This window comes from Marmota marmota, unplaced genomic scaffold (genome assembly GCF_001458135.2).
Source record: "Marmota marmota marmota unplaced genomic scaffold, marMar, whole genome shotgun sequence".
NCBI classification, from domain to species: Eukaryota; Metazoa; Chordata; class Mammalia; order Rodentia; family Sciuridae; genus Marmota; species Marmota marmota.
The window spans coordinates 29,532,404-29,542,364 of record NW_025999982.1 but is presented as its reverse complement, the minus strand read 5'-3'; the positions used below and the strand labels follow the sequence as shown (position 1 = coordinate 29,542,364).

The window sequence follows — 9,961 nt, the reverse complement described above, 5'->3', positions numbered from 1 at the left end:
AATATTTTATTGGTATGTTTTGTAGTGCTGGCTTTCTAGTTGTGAATTCTTTAACTTTTGTTTATTAGGGAAGGTTTTTACCTCATCTTTTCAAATCTGAAGCTTAATTTTGCTGGATATAGTATTCTTGGTTGGCATCTATTTTCTTTTAAAACTTTGTATATATTGTTCCAAGGCATTCCAGTTTTTAGGGTCTGGGTTGAAAAAATTAGCAGAGATCTGGATTGGCCTACCTATAAATATGACCAGTTGTTTTTCCTTAGTCACTTTTAGTATTCTACATTTATTCTGTATGCCAGCCATTTTCATAATAATGTGCCTAAGAGTAGGTATGTTGTATTTTTTTTTTATATTTGGAGTTCTGTTAGTTTCCTGAATTTGATTTTCCATTTTATTCTTAAGATTTGAGAAATTTTCCTTTATTATTTCATTGAAAAGATTGTGCATTCTTTAGTTTGTATATTTGAGCTTTCATCTACCCCCATGAATCTACCTCCATTAATCTTAATTAATTAAATTAAATTAATTAAATTCCATATTTCTTGAAAATTCTGTTAATGGATTCTTAATATCTTTTCTTCATGATCAACTTTATGTTCAAGTTTATATACTTTGTTTTCATTGCCTGAGTATCAATAATCCAAGTCATCTAGTCTTGTCAATGCTTTCTATCCACCTTTTAATTTAGTTTATTGATTCTTCATTGTGAGAGTTTGTTTAATTTTTCTTTAGAATTTCTATTTACTTATTGAAGCAATATTTTACTTCTTCTGTCTTGACTGTGACTTTACTTCTTACATCATTTTTTATCTCATAGGTCATTTTAATTGTAAACTTCTTAAACTCCTTCTCTGACATTCTCTCCATTGTGGTGTTGGTGGAGTCTGCTATTCAGTCATTCTGGTTTGTTTAGATTTATTTTTCCCTTTACTTTTTCATATTGTTTCTAGGTCTACTCATATTTCTGTATGAATCTGAACTTGAAGTATACAGATCACTTTCCATCCCATTTTAGAGGAGGAAGCCACCCCAATACAGCACTAATATCAGCAACAGATGTATACCCTTAAGATAAACATCTGGTGTCTACTTTCACCGCTATATAGGAATTGCTACCTATGTAGAAAACATGAGGACAGCATTTGACATCAGTTTTGACAATATAAAACTGTGAACTGCATCAGACATTAAATGCCACTTATCTACTAACTATTTCACTTTATTAGTAATCACAACATGGATGGTGTAGGGATTATATAAACCAAGTGATTCTATTAGATGGTGGGATTTCAGTTTCTTAAGTGAAGAGAATATAGGTAGAAAGACAAAAGAAATTTTGAAATACTTTAAAAAGTGAATAGAGTAGAGATAGGTGTTGGGTGGCAAATTTTGGCTAGAGAAAATGAAGAATAAAAAATAGTAATAAAAAATAAGAAGGAAAGAGAGAAGAGAAAAAAAAAATGCTTATTTGTGGTAAAGAGAGGTGATAAGAGGGACAAAATCCAAACAATGAACAAACAAGCAAGTGCAAGATCAAAATAACTAAAACCCTTGTATAATCTTATCTCACACAAGTCAAATCAAGGCTAACCAGGTGCAGAAAATTAAAGTAATTTATTTAATAATTTTAATTAAAGTTATTTATTTAATAATTTTAAATTAAAGTAAAATTATATGAATATGTATATATTTTTTAAAAACTTCATTAGTATGGTGAAAACTCAATCTCCCTTCAAAACACACAACATACTACACCCACAAAATTTCACAGACTGGAAAAATATATAGTGAAATAATAGTAAAATATAATGATAATTTTTAAAGAATTAAAAGAAATTTTAAAAAGTAAAATATGGATAAAAACACGTAGAAATGAGAAAATAAAGAAAAAAAGACTAAAATCTTAATTAGAGCAACAGGTTTTGTTTCTGTAGAGGTTGTCAAGACTATTGGTATGTGTGAATTTTCATTCTTATTGGCTCTTAACTTTGGGACAAGGGCCGGGGGTTGTTTAAACTAATGTTTCTATGTTCCTTTCCTAGTGTGACTAAGGGTCAAGGATGGTTTCAGTAGCTTTAGGCTTCCTATCTTCCAGTATATAGTGGGATATAGTGAGGAGTGCTGACAATTGTATATTCCTCTATTGAGCGGGTGGTGCAGAGTTCTAAATTGGAAATTCCAATAGTTGGGACTTACTCTTGACTGAACTTTGGAACTCTGTCAATGGATATTTGAGATTTGATGCACACCCCCTGCTGCTAAGGCGTTGCTGGTCTCTTTTAGATGTCTGTTTCATAGGGTCTTCTGCCAAAATCCACTTTTAGGTTATATGGATTAAACCTTTGTGAGTTTCATATTTTCCAATCTCTGAGGAGCAGTTTTCCAGATCTTTAGATCTGATGCTGAAGAACTACTGGAAAGTCCATCCTTTTTCTGCCATCTTCTCTCCTAGAAGAGAAATTTTAAAAGAAAAATTTTGTTTATTCTAGATTTTATGATTTCTACACAGTTGTATGTTATTCAATATATGTTATTATGTAAATTATATTTAATGTAAAGAACAACCTTGTCATGTATATAGTTGGGGAGTGCCACAGATTGATTTTTTATTATCATTCTTTTCTTGTATTCCAAAGATAAAAAAATGAGAATTACTTATGAACCCCTTTGTTGTGTGTGTGTGTGTGTGTATTTTTTAGCCTATTTTTTACTGTAATTTTTAATTTTTTCTATGTCTTTTAAAATTTATCTATAGATATCTATAGGCACTTTTAAGATGAAATGATATACATTTTTTCTTAATTTTCTCAAAAACATGTTCACTGTTTATTTATTTCAAAGGGATATGTGGAATATTATAGATACATACTTACTTGTAATATTAAATAAACTTCACTTTATATATATATATACATCTTATACTAACTAAGAATAAAATTGACTTTATTTTAAAAACAGGTCATTTTGATATTATAAAATGTCTAGCTTTTTTGGAAACCTGGTATCTATTAGGAAAATACACTTAATACTAAGTTATAAATACTAAAGTCAGGAAACATTTTCTAGACCACTTAATAATTAACAAATGTGAAAGAGATGTCATGAAGTAAGAAAAAATGCTTATGTGTTTTGAAATTATCATATATATAAGAATGAGAATTATAATTTAAAATAAACCAAAGAATATTTTGTTACTGTATTTTTCTTCAATGATGTTAAAACTGAAAGTATCAGACTATAAAGTCACTTAATTTGCCTTTAAATATTGTGGAACTCTTATGTAATCCAGCAACCTTCTCATAAAATGCAAATATATTTAGCTTAGTGAATAATCTAATATTGTTTATAAATTAACTACTGATACAGATATATGCACCTGCTTCAAGTAATGTATATATCCATATATATGTACTTGTGTATATATATGCTATGTACACACATATAGAAATGTTATATATATATATATATATATATATATATATATATATATATATATATNTATATAATATACTTACACATATACACTTATTTTCTATTATTAATTTATTAGAGCTCACAACAAAATATTACACAATGGAGAATTAAACAATAGAAACTTATTTTCTCATAGCTTACAACACAATAATTACAAGATAAAAGTATCAGCAGGGTTGATTTCTCCTAATGCTTCTTTTTTAGTTTGCAGTTGACCATCTTCTCCCTGTTTTGAACATGTTTTTTTGACTATGTCTACACGCCTGCAATTTTCTTCTTATAAGCATACCAATTATGTTGGATTAGAACTCACATATCCTAGTGACTTCATTAAAATTAATTAAATCTTTAAAGACCCTATCTATGTATAAATTAATAATTTAATGTAATGAGGTTTTGAGGAGTTAAAATTCAACAACGAATGATCACTATAAGAATATAAACTCAATGTAAGTAAAGGAGTTATATATGTGATTCATTATTGTATTCCTGGAATTTCAAATAGTATCTAAAACATGAAAGACAATTAAATATTTGCTAACATAGATTTAGACTGACCTATCTTTGACCTTGATAGCTATGATAGAAAATATGGGAGCTTGCCACAGTCTGGCTGCAGCAAAATAACCGGGGGGTGACGAGGAACTTGTGTAGATTGATACAGCAGGAGTAGGAGCCATTTATTGTAGTACAGGAGGGGTATATATACATTCCACACAGCTTATTTTAATTAACATAAACAAGATACAACAGTCAACCAATAAGGAATCTCCACACTTAATGGCTCGCTGGCGTTACTTCACAAACCACTCCCTCTGCAAAATGCCAGGTGCCATCTTGACTTGTTTACAGACTCTAACAGGAGCTATACTTATTGCTATTGCAAGCCATCAGATTATTACAAACATTTGACTTATCATCATACTATTATGATAAAGAAGACGAATTTGAATATGGACTTTATAATCATGTAGTTGACTTTTTTCCTGTAAAACTGAAACTCCAATACCTGACTTACCAATATTTCTTATTTCATTTAATTTGAATACACTGAAAATTAGAAGATTAAGGTATTAGTGATGATATTGGTAATATTCTAATTTTATAACTGAATTTAAGAAATAGATTTTACTCAAGGTTAAATAGATAATTATCAGCAGAGGTGACGTTTGAATACCCATTACTGATTTCTCCAAAAGCCTTGTAGAACTGTTGAGATGAACAGACTTGAGATATTGAAAGTACAAGTCAGTATGTGGTGAATTGTGGCCATGGGAACTCCAACTACATGCATCAGCAACCTGGAAAGGCATTGACAGCTCAGGCCAACACTTTACCTGCAGTTTCTATTTGGCTTTCCTTTAAAGTTAAAAATAAGTATATAAGTTGATTCTCTCTAAAATCCCCTAATTAATATTTTGTCAGGTGGGTAGGAACAAGAGGAGGGCAATAGAAATAGGTGTTTCTAAGGATAAATACCCAATAAAATTATTAGAAAACAACAAATTAACAGGATAAGTAGTTGAAAAGTGAGTTTTCAAGCAATGTGTGAAATTTAAATTGTAAAGATAATTTCACAAAGTGACTTGTTACAAAAAAATTAGAAAAAAAGTCCCTATAGCTTGTAATTTTGAGAACCTAAGGGAAAATCTAAATTAATAAATAAAGTGCTACAATTGAATTATCATTTTAATGATATGCACACACTTACATGACAAATATTTGGGAAGAAAAAAATGCTAACAGAAGAAAAAAAAAGACAAAAATGTGAAATCATGTGTTATCAATCATCTTTTTGAAAGAATGATTAAGAAGGTATCCCTTAGTAGAGAGAAACTGAGGGAAAAATGGTAAGAATCAAGACCTGGGGAGGGGCACTAGTAGAAAGACGCAGTAGAAAGACATAGAAAAAAGGTTTTTAATTAAGAGCACATGAATTTATGAATAAACCTGTAAAACTATGTAACATAGAAGAGAGAGTTCTAAAAGGAATTAGTAAAGGCTAGGATTATTTAGGGCTTGGTGAACTACAGCATTTATATTTTATTCTACATGAGATGAGAAAATGACAGTTTGGACCCTGAAAAATATTAGTCTCAATATCTATATATATTTCCTGACCAAGCGTATATATTTGGTACATTAATATGCTCAGTAACAGAGAATCATGGTTTCTCTAAGTACACTTTTTTAAAGCTATGAATATTTAGGATACAGATAGTAAAGTAAGTCAAACCTATATTTTAATATCTTGAGATGGACAATAATCTATACGTTTTGGTTTACTCTAAACTTAAAAAGGCTGGCATAATAGAATAATGAAAAATCCTATGAAACAAATTTAAAATATATTATTGAGTAATTTACTTAAAGTTTTAGGTCGTGTCCTTACAATGATAATGCACACTATCAGATTATGTGAGAGAACTTGAGACTCATGGTATTTATTATATTCATGTAATTTTATTAGATTTGCAAAAAAAAAAAAAGTTCCAATAAGTGGAACAAGCTTGTTAGGTTAAATGCCTGTGTTCTTAAAAGGAAAGTCAAGAATATTAAGTTATAAGTGTATATAAATGGACAAAGAAAATTTAAACTGTAAAAGCCCTCACTGAAATGTGATTTTTTTTCTTAATTTATACAGACAAAATCAGATTTGTAAACAAAAAAAGACAAGGTAGAACTATAATTTGAAATTTAGCCATAATTCACAATTAAATTTTAATATAATTGCTAAGGCTATCATTAAGTGAATGATTTTCTTCTGTGCACAAAAAGGAAAATACTAAAATGTCAACAATTGACAATGAATATTGTTAATGCTGACATAAAACTCTAAAATCTATTAAATAAAGGCTAGCTTTTCATTTGCTTATTACCCACTTTAGTAAGAATTTGGGAGTTTTGCAAGTTCACATGAACTTTTAAATGTATGAAATAAAATTTTTGGCAAAATATTAATTTATTTTATATCAGAATATAGTGAGTTTTTCATTTATTATTTTCATGCAAACTGAGCACCCCATGCTTTTTTTTCCTCCTGTTAAGCCTTACATATTCTTACATCACTTCTATATAATTATGAAATTTGTATGCATATTTCAGGGTCAAATGTTCTCTACCAGAATTGGATTCTTAGTGGCTTTTATGACATGAGTTTTTATATTTCTGAATATTCATGTAACAGACAATAATAATGCTGTTACACCTTTACATATACCCTGGTACCTTATGAAAAAATATCTTAAAATAAGCTATCTCAGTAAGAGACAGCTATACCTCTCTACCTATTTGCAAATTTTCAGTCACAAAATTAAAAGAGAAAATTCTATGGCTATAGTTTGCTTGAGCAACATAGTTATCAATATTCTTTATTATTAACCAGCAAAGTGTTATCCTTAATTTACCATGGTGACATGCAATGATGCAAAAGAGTATGTCAGAGTTAACTGATAAGTATTTTTAACTAAGAATTAAAAAAACTAAGTTAAACTATTACAAAATATTAAATATGGATCAAGAACAGTATATGTAAACACACAAACAAATGGAAAGTGTGCACAAATAGCAGTTGGGTAGCTTCAAACACTCATCATTTCAGAGAAGCAGAGACAAACAGAATTAGGTCAAAGTTATTGTTGTCAGTTTCAGGAAAAAACGACGAAAAGCTGAAACAAGAAAAATGCATCTTAAAAGTAAGAAAGCCTTTTTCAACTTTTTAAAATTTTTACCTTGCTCTTTCATCAGTGCAGTCACATAGCAGAGTGCTGGCTGCAATCCAGAATGCTGCCCAGATTCAGCTGGTGGTGATGATTCCATCCAGAGAAGGGCATACCACATTCACAAAGAATTGTGTTTTTCTTTTCTAACATGGGGGATACCAGAAGGAATGATGCATGATGTTCATCTCTATTTCATTTAGGTTTGAATTCTCTTCGGTGAAAATGCAGCACTGATTGTTCAAAAATGTTGGAAGTTGAGATAAAATCCACAAATGAAAGAGCTATCCTTCTCCTTGTTGTGCATTCAGGCAGGGGTGGTGGTGATCAGAACAGAAATAACTGTTTTAATTCACATGAAATATTGGCTCCATTTTCATGTAACTATTTCTCTTTTTGTGTTTAAATATTTCAATTAGTGTTTTACATTTAAATACATACTGTTTATATGGAAGTTATCCCCAAGTAATACTTTAGTGGTTTATTTATGTAACCATTTTATTTGTACTGAATTTCCACTAAATGTAGCTTCCCATGAATACCCAAAATAATTCATAGATACCACCAATAACTCTACATTTGAGATTTCTTAAACCTCTCAGATATGAAGAAAGTATGATCCATTCCTGAAACACGTTCTGGAAAAAAACCTGTAATAAAGCCTGATTAATCATTACTAATATAGACACAAAGATTGGTTTTTAATTATTATTACTCTCAATGACTTTAAAGCAGTGAATCAAAAGAACTAAGCTCCTTCTTGAAATGTAAGAAACTTGGTCAAAGAGGTGAACATTCTATGAATTAAGCGATATTTCCTGCAGGAATATTTGTTTTATATTATACATTTAATAATTTTCTATCTATCAGCATAAAGTTAACAAAGACATTGCTAATGACAGTTACCATGTAAGTCTGAATGAAATATCATACATTCTTTAGTATTTGAAAAAATTGAATCTATGATACTGGCAGAGACATTGATAATCAACTTTATCCAAAATTGTTCTAATATGCTATTTTGTCCTACAAAAAACAAAATGGACCTTCCTATTATATCTGTATCAAATATGATAATATGAAGATTGTGAGCAATGACTGTCAAGCAATGTCCTCCTGTAAAAGTCTATAGAAAATGTTAAAAAATGTTTCTTCTTTCTTGAAAGCCAAATTCAAAATTGAGTTTTACATAAAAAACTAAGCCATAACATACATGAAAGAATACACAAATCTCAGAGACAATGAATTGATAGAACATAATTAGTGGTATCATACAGTTATTTTTTATTACTTGTTTTGAATCCACAAATAAAATTATCGGAATACATCCTTGGTGTTTAAATTTCTAGAAAATTATTTCTTTTCTTAATGCCTGATTAAAAGTGTAAAATAAATTTAGTCCAGAGTAAGGTGCTCCTCCTGAGGTTGGCAGTTCTTTAACACACTTTTATGAGAGGTTATCCTGCTTCCTTCAATAGCTCACTAAATCTCCACATGATACTTTGGCTTTCACCTTGTAAACAAGTGATTTTATACAGCACCAAATCTCCTTCAAGCCATATTCAAGGAGTCCCAAACACAATACCTTTCATTACAGATAGGGGCCCTGAAGGACACTGTCAGGACTGTGACCTTGCATTGCCCTGTGTGAAATTGTTGATTAAAGAGAAGGCTGGTTACTTCTTATTCTATCTTTCATCCAAAACAACCAATGAGTGGCTCATACTTTTATGTATGAACCTTGAATAAATAGTTTAGTTTTATTTTACTGTGTGAGTGATTTAGATAGGATTGGGTTAAAATAATTTTCTTTCATTCTTCTTGCTTACTCCCATGCTGATAGCAGAGGTAGGGGGGCTGCTGGAACATGTATTCAAATAAGCTTTTGCAATCAAGCTCAAGTCTTGCCGTGACAAGATACATTTTTATTTCATTTCAAACTGCCTAGGCTATCAACATGACAACTTTTTGTCTTGTCACAAAGAATGTTTTTATGCTACAATTAGGATGAGTAAGATTTATCTACCTAAAAGTATGGAGATACATAGTCTTTTGTTATACTTCCATCTCATACTTGTCCATTGTTTTTCATTTCTTCTTAAAGCCAATGAAATAAAATAAACCAAAGAATGGAATTTTAAATAATATTTTACTCTTGAGTATGTTCACTGGACTTTGGTATGAGGAATAGTGTTATATGTATTATACTTATTAAACAGACATGATTCAGACGTACCTGAAACAGTGAAATTTTAAATAGAAAATTATCTAGATAAGAGAGAAAGCTGAATAGCCAAATACTTCTAGTCTGAGAGTTCTCCATCTGCTGGTAACTGAGCTGACATTTACTCTTCCATAAAGTTGTTTCCACTTGTGGAAAATGAGTTGATTTGACTTCATTAGTATCAGCTGAGAATGCTATTCACAATTTTTCTAGGCAATTCTTTATTATGCAAAACAATGTTATTTTATTAATGGAAATCCAATGTTTCAGTAAAATTTGACACCGTTTCAAATAAAAGTAGATCAAAAGAATCTCAGAACAATGTTGTAGAATATTTTATATTTTATTTTTTAGTTAGACACAATAACTTTATTTTATTTACTTATTTTTATGTAGTGCTAAGGAGCAAACTCAGTGCCTAGCATGTTCTAAGCAAGCACTCTACCACTGAGCCACAACCCAGCACCTATATTTTCTTAATATGACAAACATTTACTAAAAATAGCTTTAAATACATATGTGTATATATGAATACATATATATA

At 29.9% G+C, this 9,961-nt stretch overlaps 1 non-coding gene across 1 annotated transcript; it reads left to right on the top strand.

Moving 5' to 3' along the window:
• The first annotated feature begins 4,713 nt into the window (after nt 1–4,713).
• LOC125617559 lies at nt 4,714–4,841 on the top strand. Its single transcript, XR_007348597.1, has one exon. It is a non-coding gene; the product is annotated as a small nucleolar RNA SNORA44 (small nucleolar RNA).
• The last annotated feature ends 5,120 nt before the right edge of the window (nt 4,842–9,961 follow it).